Source organism: Pundamilia nyererei, unplaced genomic scaffold (genome assembly GCF_000239375.1).
Source record: "Pundamilia nyererei isolate P.nyererei 1_Seehausen unplaced genomic scaffold, PunNye1.0 scaffold00106, whole genome shotgun sequence".
Classification (NCBI taxonomy): Eukaryota; Metazoa; Chordata; class Actinopteri; order Cichliformes; family Cichlidae; genus Pundamilia; species Pundamilia nyererei.
Window position 1 is genome coordinate 2,228,099 of NW_005187507.1, and position 17,339 is coordinate 2,245,437.

General features: G+C 38.2%; 1 long non-coding RNA gene across 1 annotated transcript; it reads right to left on the bottom strand.

The window, feature by feature from the left end:
* Nucleotides 1–9,033: 9,033 nt before the first annotated feature.
* On the bottom strand, nucleotides 9,034–13,763 carry LOC102196845 (uncharacterized). Its single transcript, XR_311946.2, has 3 exons — nucleotides 13,435–13,763; nucleotides 12,456–12,470; nucleotides 9,034–9,126 (listed from the first exon to the last, which is right to left on the bottom strand). It is a non-coding gene; the product is annotated as an uncharacterized LOC102196845 (long non-coding RNA).
* Between the last annotated feature and the right edge of the window lie 3,576 nt (nucleotides 13,764–17,339).

Below are 17,339 nucleotides of genomic sequence, written 5' to 3' on the forward strand. Positions count from 1 at the left end.
CTCCACTATCCCGGCCATATTAACAGTAATTTCTGCACCTCCTTGCAGAACTGCATGTGCTGCAAATACAGAGATATAAAGAGAAAAGAGAAAAGTGTCGATCACCTCCAGTCTGCCAAATAACCCAACATAAGGTCCTCAGATATCTGCATGGGCTACACAGAAGGAAATATACCATCTTAAAGATGGATAATAAGAATGTGATGGTGGTAAGCTCCAGAATTTTATTACTATTAAAAGCTAATATCTCCAGCTGGAATTAAACGTGCAGCCTTTCAGTTGTGAATGTATTCATCACTACACTATTAGAAGTACTTAATAATAAGTATTAATAAGCTGAAGGCTGTAGCGTAAGAGGCAGGCTACATCCTGGACAGGTCACCTGTGGGCTAACACTTAGAGACAGACAACCATTTGTACTCACATTCAGACCTACGGACTCACACCTAATCTAGAATGACCATTTAACCTAACCTCACTAAATGTCATGGTCCTGGGTCATTTGACCCAATGTTTTGTTTTAATTATTATTATCTTATGCTTGAGGTTATTCTGGTTATGTCTTTTGTTATGATTTCTCGTTCCTAGGTTTTGGTTCCCATGCTCCCTCTGTTCCAGTTCAGTCAGGTCTTTGTGTAAAGCCCGTGTCTCTTAGTCTGTGTCTTTGCATGTGTTTTTTGAGTTTCCTGTTTTATTGTGAAGGTCTTTGTCTTATGTCAGTGTGTTCAGTTTTGCCTGTCTCGTCTTGCTTATTAGGTTCAGCTGTGTCTCCCTCCTGTGTGCGGTTTCCTCATTTCCCTTTGTGTATATTAGTGTGTGTTCTCCAGTCAGTAGTGGTTTTTGAGATGGGCGACTGGTAGTGGTGTGCGGATCGATACGGAAATATCGATTCTTCTGATACCAGTAATTTATGTTCTAGAATCGATTCTCATATTAAAATATCAATATTTTAGTACTTTGGGGTAAATTTGTAGTTTATCATTAACGGGAACACAGTGGAAAGAAACTCATTCGGATCGTCTGGATTGTAAGGAACTACTTCCCCTTACGCCTTTCATAGTCATGTGCGAAATACGGCTGAATAAATGTGTCGCAGCCCCTGGCATGCGCACTCACAACAATGGCTGAGCATAAACGGAGTGGCACCTAATAACCAGCTCGAAAAACAAAACTACACAAAAACAAACCAACAAACTAGGGCTGTCAACGTTTTACGCTGTCATCACAATTAATGCGATTAAAAATTTTAACGCAATTAATCCATCTGGGGCGCAGAATTACTCAAAATCCCTGAAATGTTTCTGTCAATGCATTTCAGGCTGTTTGTCCAAAGTTTGTTCATTCTGCGCTCCAGATGGGTTGATTGCATTACAAATTTTATTCGCGATAATCATGATGACAGCGTTAACGCATTAACATTGACAGGCCTACAACAAACACAAAAACTGAAGACATTATGATATAGACTTATAATTTCCACCGATGTGTTTTCTAAATTCTATCACACACATATACGCGAAAATGTTCGCCCAGGGCACCAAACAGGCTGTTGGTCCATCTATGTTACCTACGTTTCTCTGCTCACCGTGTCCCGTGTTTCTCCCTGTGTGCTTATACAGTGGGATGCAAAAGTTTGGGCAACCTTGTTAATAGTCATTATTTTCCTGTATAAATCGTTGGTTCTTACAATAAAAAATGTCAGTTAAATATATCATATACGAGACACACACAGTGATATTTGAGAAGTGAAATGAAGTTTATTGGATTTACAGAAAGTGTGCAATAATTGTTTAAACAAAATCAGGCAGGTGCATAAATTTGGGCACTGTTGTCATTTTATTGCTCAAAAAACACGTGGCCTTAGCTGACTGTTTTTTTTATTCTGTTATGCTGAACCGTGATAAATACATTTTAAAATACTTGTAAGCAAAGTAAGGAAGAGTTATAGAGGGTTACCATAAAAGCGTGGTCAGGACGTTCTGTCACAGTCTGGCAGAGGCAGACTGTAGGATTGAAGAAAAGGACCCAAAACACAGACTCCAAGGAACAGGGAACAAAACTTGAATGTTAACAAAAAGCGAGCCGTTTAACGAGGCCTGTTAAAAAAAACAGTAACTGAAAGCTGTTGCAGTAAAGACCTGCCACAACATGAAAAAGGGGGAAACCCAGCACGTGGTGATTTCCGTGAGCTCAAGACTTCAGGCTGTCATTGCAGCAAAGGGATTTCAAGCAAGTATTCTAAATGAACACTATATTTCCAGTTATTTAATTTGTCCAATTACTTTTACTTCCCTGAAATGAGGGGAGTGTGTTAAAAATGCTTTAGTTCCTCTAATTTTTAAGCAATCTTTTTATTCAACCCACTGAATTAAAGCTGAAAGTCTGCACTTTAACTTCATCTGAGTTGTTTCATTTAAAATTAATTGTGGTAATGCACAGAAAAGTTGTCTCTGTCCAAATATTTATGGACCTAACTGTACATGTCAGCCACCTAGCTAAATCATTTTTGGCATAGAAGGAGCCTGGAATGTGCTTTATAACATCCTGGGTCACTAGCAACTTTATTTTTGTAACTAAGCAAAAACATTGTGGTGGACAGTTAACATCACCACTGCCAGGAGAGAAATAAACTTTTTTTCAGTCAGACATTTCTAGGTCGTTTTATCCATTGAAGTTGTCTTTGTATATTGTTGCACAGTTTAAAGTCCTACATTGGACCCTGTCAATTACTTAAGCCTGTGTCCATTATTTGCCTGATTGCCACCGTAGGCCTGTATTTAACGTACACATATATGACCTGAAAACATCACAACTTTTATAAATCATTTGCAAAAATAACCAAACCTATCAGTGCTATTGTGGTCACACATTATATTGCCTGGTTTAGCAAATCTGTCCCTAAATTATATTTCAGCAAAAACATAAAATGCTTTATATACAGTATATAAAAAATGAGAGACATATAGTTAAACTATCAGTCAATATAGCTTTAAAAAATTTGACTGCCAGATTGAGAATTACTCTTTTAGATTATGTTTGCTTACCTTCCATTTTCAGGTATTTTACTCTGAAAGAAAATGTCAAAAGCTGGTTAAACTGGTGTAGGAAATTATATATCCAGTTAAATATTGAACCCAGACAAAACGATTGATTCATTAATGTTCTACAGGCATTTTAAAGTAACATTTAAAGTAAGCTTTTTTATTCTGGGATCTTCATTATTCATGCAACAATTCAGTCAATGTGAAGTAAACCTCTGTGACTGTAGCTGTATTAGTATACTACACCACGCTATGTGATTTCTATAAACTTGATTAAGGTACCATAAAGCACTGGATATTCTTGAAGCCAAGTAAAACACAAAGTAAACAGAAAGAAAAAGTGAAAAAGAAAACAAACAAAAGCCATAAAGAACCGTTAGGTGGTTTTAGAGGTAATCCCCCAAAACACACACAAACTCATACATGAAAAGTGAAAGTAAATTTCTCTGGGTATGAAATTACAATTACTGTGTTTTCTTCAGCTAAAAAAACAGAACAAATCAAAAGTGGTAACAAAGTGGATCACCTTGCCTAAAACAAAGACTATTGCTACTAATACATTTAGATGAATAAGATAACAAATTATATCACTGTATATTAATGTATTTAAATATTTTAAGGGTGTTTTCGCACCTGACGTGTTTGGTATGGGCCAACTCAAAGAATGTAAATTCTTTTCTGATAGTCCAGAACACAGTAGCTTCTTCTTGTATGTACTCTTTTACTCATGGCCCAGACTTATCTTACCAGTAAGAAGACTGAATATTCTCACATGGTTTGTAGTGACACATTTTGGTTCACTTGGATTTTCCAGGAAAATGTGACATAGGTGAAGTGATTTATTGAAACTTGCGTAAACATGCATGAAAATACAGTATATAAGGCAAAAACTGAATCAGTACACTTCTGCCAAGAGTGAAAGTCAATATTTGGTATATCCACCTTGATTTTTCAACATTGTCTGAATTATCTTATCGGCAAGCTTGAGGTCCAGGCTGTGAAGAGGCCAATACATGGCCACTGTGCTTTTTTTCTATCTGGGTATGAATTTACTGGGCTGGCAAAATGTTTTGGGATCATTTTCATTGTCAGAAATAAAGCTGCAGTATATCACATGCTTTCCACGTGGTATTAATACAAAATTAATAAAACAAAAATAAATTACCTGGTTTAAATATAAAGTTAATGTGCTGCAAATGCTGTCGCATTGTGGTGTGGTGGTTAGCACTGCTACTTTACAGCAAAGAGGTTCTGTGTTCAATTCCACCATCAGGCTCGGGTCTTTCTGTGTGGAATTTGCATGTTCTTCCTGTGTTTGTGTGAGTCCTCTGGCTTCCTCCCAAAGACATGCATTTAGTAGGGATAGGGGTTAATTGAAAACTCTAAATTGCCTGTAGGTGTGAATGCCGAGTGTATTTCCATTTTTTTGTTTTTTACTTTCTTCAGATATCTTTACAGTAGATGACATGTTGATTGGATTTCATGTCTTACTGGTTACTGTTTTCCGCTATTTTGTTTAGTAGGCTACTGTATTTTTCAGAGATAAGGTGCACTTAAAATCCTTAAAATCTGTCAAAATGTTTTAGTATGACTTTGGTAAGCTAAGAAACCACACTGCTTGATGGATTGTTGGAGCATTATGGCTACTGTAGTCAGAAACCTCACGGAGTAATATGTCTGTGCTTCAACATAATATTATGATGTGTGTATAAGGACCCCAAAATGGCACCTGTTAAGAGACATGCTTATGAAGCGGGTGAGTTACACCACTATCTGCCAATGGATCATGGATGACTGCGCTAAGGTATCAGCCTCAAGTGTCGTCCTTGTTTTCCAAAAGGCTAGAATCATTACTGAACAGCTAAGTAACAAGAACAAGACTGACTCAGATAGTGATGAGAGGGATCTGGGCATACTTGATGCCAAAAAACGCCCAACTGTTAAACTCAGACACTGAAGATGAAGAATTTGATGGAATTGTGAAAGAGGAATGAACTGAAAGTGTATTGTTCTGTAATTATGTGTTACAACTAAACAATGTTGAACGTTATTGTGACTGAGTTGAATAAAGTTTGACTTGCTTGACTGTTATGTTTCGTTTAATGCGCCTTATAATCTTATAATTGTCTTATATAATCAGAAAACTATGGTAAATTCCAGAATCGTTTTCCACCACAACAAGAACCAACAGTAATGGAAGATGGGCTTGAATAGTCATTTATTCTCTACACTGACATATACTGACTCACATTACATATAAAGTAAACTGAAATCAGAGAGGATAGCAGAAAGGCAGCTGAGTGGTTTGTTACAACAATGAACCAATCATTACACCAATAAAAATAAACAAATAAAAAAACAGAATGAAATAAATACATAGATTTTGCCAAATGACATTGACTGGAAAAAAAATGACTGCTTTATTAATTGGGAAAATTGAGAAGTTATCTGAAGCACTGCAAAGAGAAAGGTACACAAAATCACACACACAAACAGAAAAATGCATTCATGGGATGATCCATGATTTGGGGCAAATTATGGCAACAGTAGCCCACATAGCAAGCAGGTCTGGCCCGGATCTGGTATCAAGCTGGCACTTCTGACTGACTGGTGTCATGGCAGGGTGTATGTCAACCAGATGTGGGACTTTTTAGGTTCCTATTTTCCTACTTTAGTTAGAAGACCCAAATGCCATGTTGCAACACTATACTGCTATGGTAACCAGGTTGCAGGTTTGACAGGTTTGTGCGTGTACACTTTATCGAAAACCTAGTGAGGGCTTACTCATGTTTACCACTGGGGGGCTGTGTCTCAGGAGGTAGAGCAGGTCACCTATGGATCGGAAGGTTAGTGGTTCAATCCCTGACTCCACCAGTCTACATGTCAAGTGTGAATGTGTATGAATGTAGTTAGGGGGCATTCAGTGTAGAGAAATTGGCTGAATGTTGTATAGAGCATATTGAGTAATATGGGAGAGTACAAAAGCCCTATATAAGAATAAGTTAATTCACTGTCTGAACAGAATTTTGTCATGTTACGTTTGCACTATTATGCACATGTTGTTATTACATGGCTTGATTAAGGTACACATTAGGCTGACATCTGGGGCCAGAGCTGAAACTGTTCTGGGCCAGCACAGGGCCAGCAGTGTGTCTGCAACTGGCCCTGTGGCTGCACAAAACTTACACATGGCCCACATACCGCGAAGAATGATGGCCCTTTGGTGGCCCAGATCAGGTTTGCCAGAGGTAATCCACACATGCGCCAGGACAGGACCACCAGTGTGTCTGCAACTGGCCTTGTGCTGGCCCATGTGTGGGCCAGATCCGGATATGGGAATGGGCTTAATGATTTGGAAATAAACTGCATTGACACTTGTCACTTCATCTCCACCGCGCGTTACAAGAGACAGCAAATAAAGTGTTTGAAAGTGTGAATATGTGGTCGGTTCTGGCATGCGTCTGTTACACTAAGATTTGAAGGGGAACAAAGAACACAAACCCTGCATCTACATGTCATTTTGTCAATTTGTTTGCACACCTTGTGAAACTTTTGACTGTGCTTGTGGCAGCCTTTATGGCCATGGTATTACAAAAGTCAGTCACAGCATTAAACCAGCTTATCACTGTGTGCAGCTGACAGCAAGTGTTCATAGCGAGAGGTGAAAACTGTGCAAAATATCACTGATGCCCAGCTCAAATCTATCAACATAAAAAGGTTAATTGGTTTCCACAGATATTTAAGTCAGAACTAAAAGTTAATCAAAGTGAATCTCTTTTATTTAGAATCCTTAATAAACTATAGTTATTTGAGTTAAGTAAAGAAGTATACTTTGAAATTGTTTTTGCCTATTTTCTGACTTCAGCTTTACCCTGATTGAAAGCTGATTAGTCCTGGAATTTCACTGTGAGAACAGTGAACACAGTAATACACAACTTTTCTTCAGATTTATGTACAGTGGGTGAGAATAAACAAATATTTTAAAAGAGTGTTTGGGCCTTTGTGGATATTTTCTCTCCTCCACCACCAAAGAGCACCAGCTTGCTAGACACGTGTGGCCACTTTGACCAACAAATGTCTGGATAGAGTTAGCCAACTAACACAACGCAATACAGTGCAACACAACCAGTAGGTGACATCACAGAGACTGTATCCATTGTTTGCATACAAGGTGCTTGTTAGCCTGGGAGAGCTAGCTGTTGGATTTCTGTTTCTCACCCCAAGCTAAACAGAATTCATTTTTAGTTTCTATAATTTGTGCCTTCCTGTGTCCTGTCTTCCTGTCTGTGACCCAGAATCTGATCTCAGAAAGCCATGTTGATAGATGTCTTTCTTCTTAAAGTGTATGTGATGAATAAAAGCCTGCTGGATGACACACAGGTGTATCCGTTAGAAGTGATTTCAACATATAAAAGAGACACACAGGTCAAATATACAAACCACAGAGGAAAGGAGGATAATTAATTAAACTAAATTATTTATGATGTAGCTCTGTTGCACAGTGTATTCTATTGTCATCAATCACTCAATCAAAATGAGGCTGTGAGGTAAGGATGTCTCATTCTACTAACTACATGTTGCCTCAAATCCTCTCTCCTTAGATCTAAGACATGAGGAGAGTCTACTGCCACCCAGGCATCTATTCAGCCTCATCTATGCCTTCAAAATCCTACAGTGGTGACAAGCTCTTACAGTTGCTCATCCTATTCACAAGATTTACAGGTGAAAAAGTGCCAAACTGTACCTAGTGGATGAACTTGCGTCCTGCACCACCTCATCATTTATTTATTTTTTTCTCTCTTTTGTTCAAAATTTTTTTTTTTGCATGTTTTTCAACAACAGCAACTTCCTGCAAAAACACAACTCCAGCAATGGCATTATTTTTATTTTCTGAATAATTAGGAAAAATATTTACAATACTGACTAAAGTAGTCATGATTATAATTTTTTGCCATAACAACAACAACAACAACAACAATAATAACAATAATAGTAGTAGTAACAATAATAATAATAATACCTTTATTTGTATACTCTTGTATAGCACTTTTCAAAACAGATTGAAGCAAAAGATTGAATTAAAACAAAAGCCACAGACTGAAGCTATGTTCAAATTTACAGACACATAATCAACCGTAGCATTCAGACATTCATTCCAACAAACACACATACCTGCAAATAGTTGCCAACTATGGCTGTAAGGTGAACATTAAAGAAAAGCTAATGAATAAAAATGTGTTTTCAGCAGTAAGCAGCTTGGGCGCACTAACCTCAAAAGCACCATCAGCCCTGCTTTTAAAATCAGTGCGAGGCAAAGTTAGGAAACCCTGGTTAGAGAACTGGAGATGCCAGCTTCATTGATAAGGTCTCAGAAGCTGTGATATATAAGCAGGGACCTGTAATCTACAACTTAATATGTTAATAACAGAGTTTTAAAGTGGATTCTGAATTTCATTGTAAGTTCATTACCCAACACATTGTTTAAAATAACTAAAATAACTAATAAATAATTAGTTATTTTATTTATTTATTAGTTAGTAATCAGTTTCACCAAGAAGCCATAAATAGATGATGGTTTCTTGGTATAAAGCCGACATCTATACAAGGTTAAGTTCAAAACTGTTGCCTAACAGGGAAATCTTCACTCTAGGGCCAATAGTGAAACCAGTTCCTAGAACTTGTGCTTCTAGACCACTGGCACCAATTCCAACTCCCGTATCTACTGCCAGACCGACTTTAGCTTTGAATGGACCAGCAGAGGCTGAAGCACTGGCTACTTCTGCTCTGGCAAAAGCTCGTGCACTGAGAGGAGATAGAGAAGCTCTCGCACTGGCATTTGGACCTTTGGCTTCCGCGTCAAAAATGCTCCATTCAGCACGAGCGTGGCCCACTCCTGCCTTAGCATACACTCCTGCCTTTGGAACACGCTTTCCAGGTTTGTCCTCAAATCCATCCGCATATGCACCTGCTCCTGCATAGGGACCAACAGCAAATGCCTTAGCGGGCCGATCAAAGGTGTCGATCATCTCCACTATCCCGGCCATATTAACAGTAATTTCTGCACCTCCTTGCAGAACTGCATGTGCTGCAAATACAGAGATATAAAGAGAAAAGAGAAAAGTGTCGATCACCTCCAGTCTGCCAAATAACCCAACATAAGGTCCTCAGATATCTGCATGGGCTACACAGAAGGAAATATACCATCTTAATCATGGATAATAACAATGTGCTGGTGGTAAGCTCCAGAATTTTATTACTATTAAAAGCTAATATCTCCAGCTGGAATTAAATGTGCAGCCTTACAGTTTTTAATGTATTAACCACTACACTATTTGAAGTACTTATTAATAAGTATTAATAAGCTGGAGCCTGTAGCGTAAGAGGCAGACTACATCCTGGACAGGTCACCTGTGGGCTAACACTTAGAGACAGACAACCATTTGTACTCACATTCAGACCTACGGACTCACACCTCATCTAGAATGACCATTTAACCTAATCTCACTAAATGTCATGGTCCTGGGTCATTTGACAAATGTTTTGTTTTAATTATTATTATCTTATGCTTTAGGTTATTCTGGTCATGTCTTTTGTTATGATTTCTCGTTCCTAGGTTTTGGTTCCCATGCTCCCTCTGTTCCAGTTCAGTCAGGTCTTTGTGTAAAGCCCGTGTCTCTTAGTCTGTGTCTTTGCATGTGTTTTTTGAGTTTCCTGTTTTATTGTGAAGGTCTTTGTCTTATGTCAGTGTGTTCAGTTTTGCCTGTCTCGTCTTGCTTATTAGGTTCAGCTGTGTCTCCCTCCTGTGTGCGGTTTCCTCATTTCCCTTTGTGTATATTAGTGTGTGTTCTCCAGTCAGTAGTGGTTTTTGAGATGGGCGACTGGTAGTGGTGTGCGGATCGATACGGAAATATCGATTCTTCTGATACCAGTAATTTATGTTCTAGAATCGATTCTCATATTAAAATATCAATATTTTAGTACTTTGGGGTAAATTTGTAGTTTATCATTAACGGGAACACAGTGGAAAGAAACTCATTCGGATCGTCTGGATTGTAAGGAACTACTTCCCCTTACGCCTTTCATAGTCATGTGCGAAATACGGCTGAATAAATGTGTCGCAGCCCCTGGCATGCGCACTCACAACAATGGCTGAGCATAAACGGAGTGGCACCTAATAACCAGCTCGAAAAACAAAACTACACAAAAACAAACCAACAAACTAGGGCTGTCAACGTTTTACGCTGTCATCACAATTAACGCGATTAAAAATTTTAACACAATTAATCCATCTGGGGCGCAGAATTACTCAAAATCCCTGAAATGTTTCTGTCAAAGCATTTCAGGCTGTTTGTCCAAAGTTTGTCCATTCTGCGCTCCAGATGGGTTGATTGCATTACAAATTTTATTCGCGATAATCATGATGACAGCGTTAACGCATTAACATTGACAGGCCTACAACAAACACAAAAACTGAAGACATTATGATATAGACTTATAATTTCCACCGATGTGTTTTCTAAATTCTATCACACACATATACGCGAAAATGTTCGCCCAGGGCACCAAACAGGCTGTTGGTCCATCTATGTTACCTACGTTTCTCTGCTCACCGTGTCCCGTGTTTCTCCCTGTGTGCTTATACAGTGGGATGCAAAAGTTTGGGCAACCTTGTTAATAGTCATTATTTTCCTGTATAAATCGTTGGTTGTTACAATAAAAAATGTCAGTTAAATATATCATATACGAGACACACACAGTGATATTTGAGAAGTGAAATGAAGTTTATTGAATTTACAGAAAGTGTGCAATAATTGTTAAACAAAATCAGGCAGGTGCATAAATTTGGGCACTGTTGTCATTTTATTGATTCCAAAAGCTTTGGAACTAATTATTGGAAGGGAAATTGGCTTGGTAAGCTCAGTGACCCCTGACCTACATACACAGGTGAATCCAATAATGAGAAAGAGTATTTAAGGGAGTCAATTGTAAGCGTCCCTCCTCTTTTTATTTTCCCTGAAGAGTAGCAACATGAGGGTCTGAAAACAACTGTCAAATGACCTGAAGACAAAGATTGTTCACCATCATGATGATACAGAAAGCTGCCTCAGAGATTTAAGCTGTCTGTCTCCACAGTTAGGAACATATTGAGAAAATGGAAGACCACAGGCTCAGTTCAAGTTAAGTCTCGAAGTGTCAGGCCAAGAAAAATCTCGGATAGACAGAAGCGACGAATGAAGAGAACAGTCAGAGTCGACCCACAGACCAGCACCAAAGACATACAACATCATCTTGCAGCATATGGAGTCACTGTGCATCGTTCAATCATTTGGCGCACTTTACACAAGGAGATGCTGTATGCGAGAGTGATGCAGAGGAAGCCTTTTCTCCGCCCACAGCACAAACAGGGCCACTTGAGGTTTGCTAAAGCACATTTGGAAAAACCAGCTTCATTCTGGAATAAGGTGCTGTGGACTGATGAAACTAAAATTGAGTTATTTGGGCATAACAAGGGGCGTTATGCATGGAGGAAAAAGAACACAGCAGTCCAAGAAAAACACCTGCTACCTACATGGTGGTGGTTCCATCATGCTGTGGGGCTGTGTGGCCAGTGCAGGGACTGGGAATCTTGTCAAAGTTGAGGAACACATGGATTCTACTCAGTATCAGCAGATTCTGGAGACCAATGTCCAGGAATCAGTGACAAAGCTGAAGCTGCGCCGGGGCTGGATCTTTCAACAACCTGAAACACTGCTCAAGATCCACTAAGGCATTCATGCAGAGGAACAAGTACAACGTTCTGGAACGGCCATCTCAGTTCCAGACCTGAATATTATTGAAAATCTGTGGTGTGAGTTAAAGAGAGCTGTCCATGCTCGGAAGCCATCAAACCCAAAATACCTTCAACCACAATCTAGACTCTCATTGGAACCTACAGGAAGCGTTAAGAGGCTGTAATTTCTGCAAAAGGTGGATCTACTAAATGTTGATTTTCTTTCTTTTTTTGTTGTGCCCAAATTTATGCACCTGCCTGATTTTGTTTAACAATTATTGCACACTTTCTGTAAATCCAATAAACTTCATTTCACTTCTCAAATATCACTGTGTGTGTCTCGTATATGATATATTTAACTGACATTTAATTTTTTATTGTAACAACCAATGATTTATTCAGGAAAATAATGACTATTAACAAGGTTGCCCAAACTTTTGCATCCCACTGTACTTGTACATGTTATACATGTAACTTCTACTCCTCTCAAACAGCTTCCTTTGTGTTTTCTTCTCTTCTCTCTCTTCTTCTTCTCTCTACTCCCATTTTCTCTCATCTCTCATCTCACCGCACACCTTACCACTATTTTAGTTTTAAAAGACATTCTGAAAATGACTGTAGGACTGCTACATTACATCACTTACCCTCAGCCTCCATATCTGAAAAAAAAACAAGAGAAATTTCATTAGCTTAAGTATTATTTTTTCAAAATTGCAAAAATGTTTGTCAGATTCACACTTGGCCTTATTTAACTTCAAATAATCCCAACAAATTTATATGTAAATACAGTCAGGCCCATATATATTTCCACTCTGACACAAGTTTTTAAACAATTTATTCATTATTGATTAATGTTCTACAGACATTTTAAATTAATAAAGCTGAACAGAAAGCGAGCCGTTTATTGAAGCTGCAATGTTAACATAAAAGGCAAAACATGAAACCGAGACCAGGCTAACTGACTAAACTTGAAAAACAAAAGCAAAAGTAAAACACAGGGAAAATCGAATGAGGGAACTGGACCATAACACAAAGGACACAGAGGAAATAGAGACAATCTGACAAAGGAAAGAGGAAAAAAGACACAATATAAGTGCACAAGGGTAATTAGGGAGAGTGGAAACACACAGGGAACAAAACTGGAGCAAGTTGGACTGACAACACAGAGGAAGCAAAACTATACACACTGAACACAGGACACGACACTGTCAAAGTAAAACAGGAAACAATAAGACGCAGACTATTTCACACAACGATGGGAGGAGACATGCTGGGGAGACACAGAGTAATATAATGAGGGGAATATGTAAACCGAAAGAGTTTACATAGTTTTTAGATAGAGGGAGACACAGGCATAACTTAAGAGACATACAGGCTCATACAGGAAACAGGGAAAGACACATCAACAAGAAAACAGAACATAAGACTAACTACACTTAGACTTGGTATGGAGTTTAGTCTTGGTTAGGTTCTAACTGTAAACACTAGAACTAAAACATTTTCCCCAAACAGCAAAAAGAAATCAAAAATACAAAAGACACTCAAAATGCGCACACTGACAATTAATGTATACACTTTAGAAGGAAAAAAATCGCATATGTAAAAAATCCCATGATTACTTACTTCAATTACTTGAAGTTGCTTGGGTTATAAGAAATGCTCTTATGGTGTGTCCACTGTGGGGAAGAGGACTAAATACTAGATCAAAAGTCCACCCTCTGTCTGTGTGTGTGTCCTAGCAGCCAAAAATAGCTACAAGATGTGAAAAAGGTAAAAGGACAACTGACAGGAAAAGGGGGTGTCATTAATTTGAGCTAGGGGTAGTTAGAAGGCTTTCATTTAAATTTTGAGTGACAAGCCGATCAAACAGAAAACAAGAAAAGGAAATTAGAAATGTTTTTTGAGACATCTGTACAGTAGGTGAGAATTAACAATCGTGCAGCTGAAGGTGTTTTTTTTACTTCACGTTAGGCAGTCGTCTTTTTATTTCAATCGTTTGAATTGGTTTAGTAGATGGAAGGTGCAGTTTGTTTTTTTCTGATCAATGCATTTTTAATAATAAAGTAAAAAAAAAATACATCTTTTAAATTAGAAACATCTTGTCACAGAGTAAAGCTATGCGACAAGATGTATTAGTATACTCTATCACACGATATGATTTGTTTAAACATGATTAAGGTACCATAAAGCACTGGATATTCTTGAAGTAAACAGAAAGAAAAAGTGAAAGACAAGACAAAAGCCGTAAAGAACAGTTAGGTAGTTTTAGAGGCAATCCACCAAAACACACAAACTTATACACCGACAGCAGCAGTGAAAAGTTGACTCGTTTAAATAGAAAGTAAAATGTGGTAAATACACAGTGTATTTCCTGTTGATAGATTCTGTTTGGAAAGTTTTTTATCCTTAACCCAACTGACAGTTTCATTTTCAGAAACTCTGCACTTTAATCTCATCTCAGCTGTTTGCTTAAAATGTGCTGTAATGGTATACCTATCCAAAATTACCAAATTAGTAATTATCATTGCTCAAAAAACACGTGGCCTTAGCTGACTGTTTTTTTTATTCTGTTATGCTGAACCGTGATAAATACATTTTAAAATACTTGTATAAAAGTTTTTGACAATTTCAATATTCTGTCATGACTTACAGAGTTAAATGAAACAATGGTAACATTTTATGGAGTATAAAGCTGTCAAACCGACAGAACTGATTTGCTTTGCTTTCTTTAAGGCACTTTTTATTATAATGTAAAGACTACACAATGTAATACAGAGAAAACGCCAACAATCAAATGACCCCCATGAGCAAGCTCTTTGCTAATGTGGGATTGGAAAAACTCCATCCCACAGGGATTGTAACATGATTCGGTGCTATTCCTGACCAGGACAAGCGTTTCAGTGCTCTACAGTCTTTGATTTACAGGATGGCTCAGGATGATGTCATCAACTAGCTCATAGAGAGTTTCTGTTTGTGTTTTGCTCTCTGCTGCTGTCCACTTCCCGCTTCTCTCCTTCTCTCCTTCAGTGGCATGTGGAGACCTGGAAGGGTCCAGGTCTCCACGTGCCACTGAAATAGGAAAGGCATGATTAGATGGTCATTGCCAGCTGCGTTGGCCAGCCTCCCCTGGCACTGCCCCCTAAACCCAATGCACTACCCCTCCCTGCAGCTGAGTCACAGACCACACTCCACTACATCCCTTTAACAATAAGAAAACAGGAACCCTCCAGCCTGGTTTCAGTATATACACACCAATGTTCATCTACCCATATCTATATCAATACATGCATGTAGGTACTGCATGTACGTAATATACACATCTGCAGAGTACATATGAAGACTTTTGGAGACAGAAGCTGGTTTAGAAAAACAGTCTGCTGCACCTTTTCCAGAAGTTGGGTAGCAGTCCATTGTTTGGCTAAGAGGTGCCCTTCAGAGTGCCTCCTGGTTATGTAAATGATGGACTGGAGCTGGAGGTCAATACTACTTCACAAGGTTTAAGACTGACTGTGTATCATACAGTAGTCTTTGTTTTTTCTCTCATCCTTTTGGTTTTGACACCAAATAAACAAGTAAGTAAGTTTTTATATACCGACTTTTGAGTCACAAAGTACTTCACAACAAAAATACCAGATCATTAAAAAGAAGAAAATAAAAGTTTACCAAACGCAAGTCAAAAAAGAGTCTGGAGGCCGCTGTGGTGAAAGCTCTGTCTGCTTTAGTTTTCAGCCTTATAAGATGTGCAAGCAGGCACAGACACACAAACAAAAACAAATACTGATATAGCACAAAAGTAAACATGTCATGAAGAAAAATGGGACATCCTACGATTTATTATTAAGTTGTTCATTTGTACCTACTGAGCAAATATCTGGAAAAGAGGAGCCAACTTGCACAGGGCGAGAGGCAGGGAACACCCTGGTCAGTCTGACGCAGTGCTAACAGAGAGATGGACCCATATATTTGGTCACTGTTAAGCCCCTAGGGGTTTTCTGAGCTTCCTGCTTGAAAATGAAATGCCCAAAAGCAGTGGAGCATTTCTCTGCAATTAAAAACTCTGTTTTATTTGTGCCACTACGCATTTTTGTGGTCTTCTTTTGCGGCTCGTTCACTGAATTTTAGTTGGAGCATGGTGAAACTTGGTGTTTGGAATTGGTGATAGCTCTAGAAGCTAACTAGCCTTTCTTTAGCCGTTTACATGTGGTGGTTGTACAAAAGGTTTGTATGAGAATTTAGCTGAGATTCTAAGGTTTCTGTGGATAGCCTACTACACATGCTGATGTTAGCATAAAAGCCTTGACGCCATGGAGGGTTACATAACACTTGAGCTGCAGGTGAGGTCAGAGAATCAGGCTAAGTATGTAAGTAAAACTGATTTATATAGCACTTTTAACAACAGGATTCTATTAAAAAGTGCTTTACGGGGAATATAAAAACCAGCTTTTAAAAGAAGCCACAGAGTTAATGGTATGTAGAGGGGGAGGTAAACTGTTCCACAGCTTTGGTGCTAGAGTTTGTACAGCACGGTCGCCCTTGTGCATCCAGCACAAGTGCAAAGTCACAGAGCGAGATATCAAGGCATCGAACCCTCTAAGACCCTAACCCTAACCACATGGTAAGTTATATAGCAGTTTCACTGGCCTTGATGTGTGAAATGGTAAAATAAGAATAATAAAGACTTATTAGAGAAATGAAGAATAATAGAATGATGAATAATAAACACGTGCGGTATTTAATTTAGAATGGTCAGTCTTCTACCTACTAATAGCTGAATTTTTAAATTTTTATCTTTCAACTTATTTCAATACTAGTTTGTCAGCCAAGTAAAGCATAAAGATGGTCAGGACTTGTACACAACACTGTATGAGCCCTTTACCATATTTTATTAATTGTATTAGTCTCTTCTCATTTTCTTTCTTACGTGCACTATATTACTGTCAAACTCTCAGACACACACACACACACACACACACACACACACACACACACACACACACACACACACACACACACACACACACACACACACAGTAACTGGGTGGGAGGGCTCTTCTATTTTTGGTCTGGTATTTGTTCCACTCGCCCTCGGTGCATCCAGCACAAGACCATTTCCTATAATCTGAGCAACTTCTCTAAGGAAGTAATCATGGGATGATGTAACTATTGAGTTAAAAAAAACTCTATGTGTGTGAGTGTGTTATAATATAAATGGCGTGGCATGTTTTAGTGCAAGTTATAGTTTGTCTGATTTCTGATATTTTGTTACTTTTAAAGCTGACTTGCAGAGGACTGTGTATCAGCTTTTTGTGACTTTTAAAATTAATTTTAAATACTTGTTGAACATTCATACAGAAATCATTTTCTCTGGATTCAATATTTAATATTATATAATCTATAATTTACTAATTTACTAGTCTAATAATTTAATCATGGGTTAACATTTCATTTCAGAGTAAAGAGAGACTAAAAATCATGTGAAGATGCTTGGTATGCAAACAAACATATTTTCTTGTTTACTGTACAGAAAT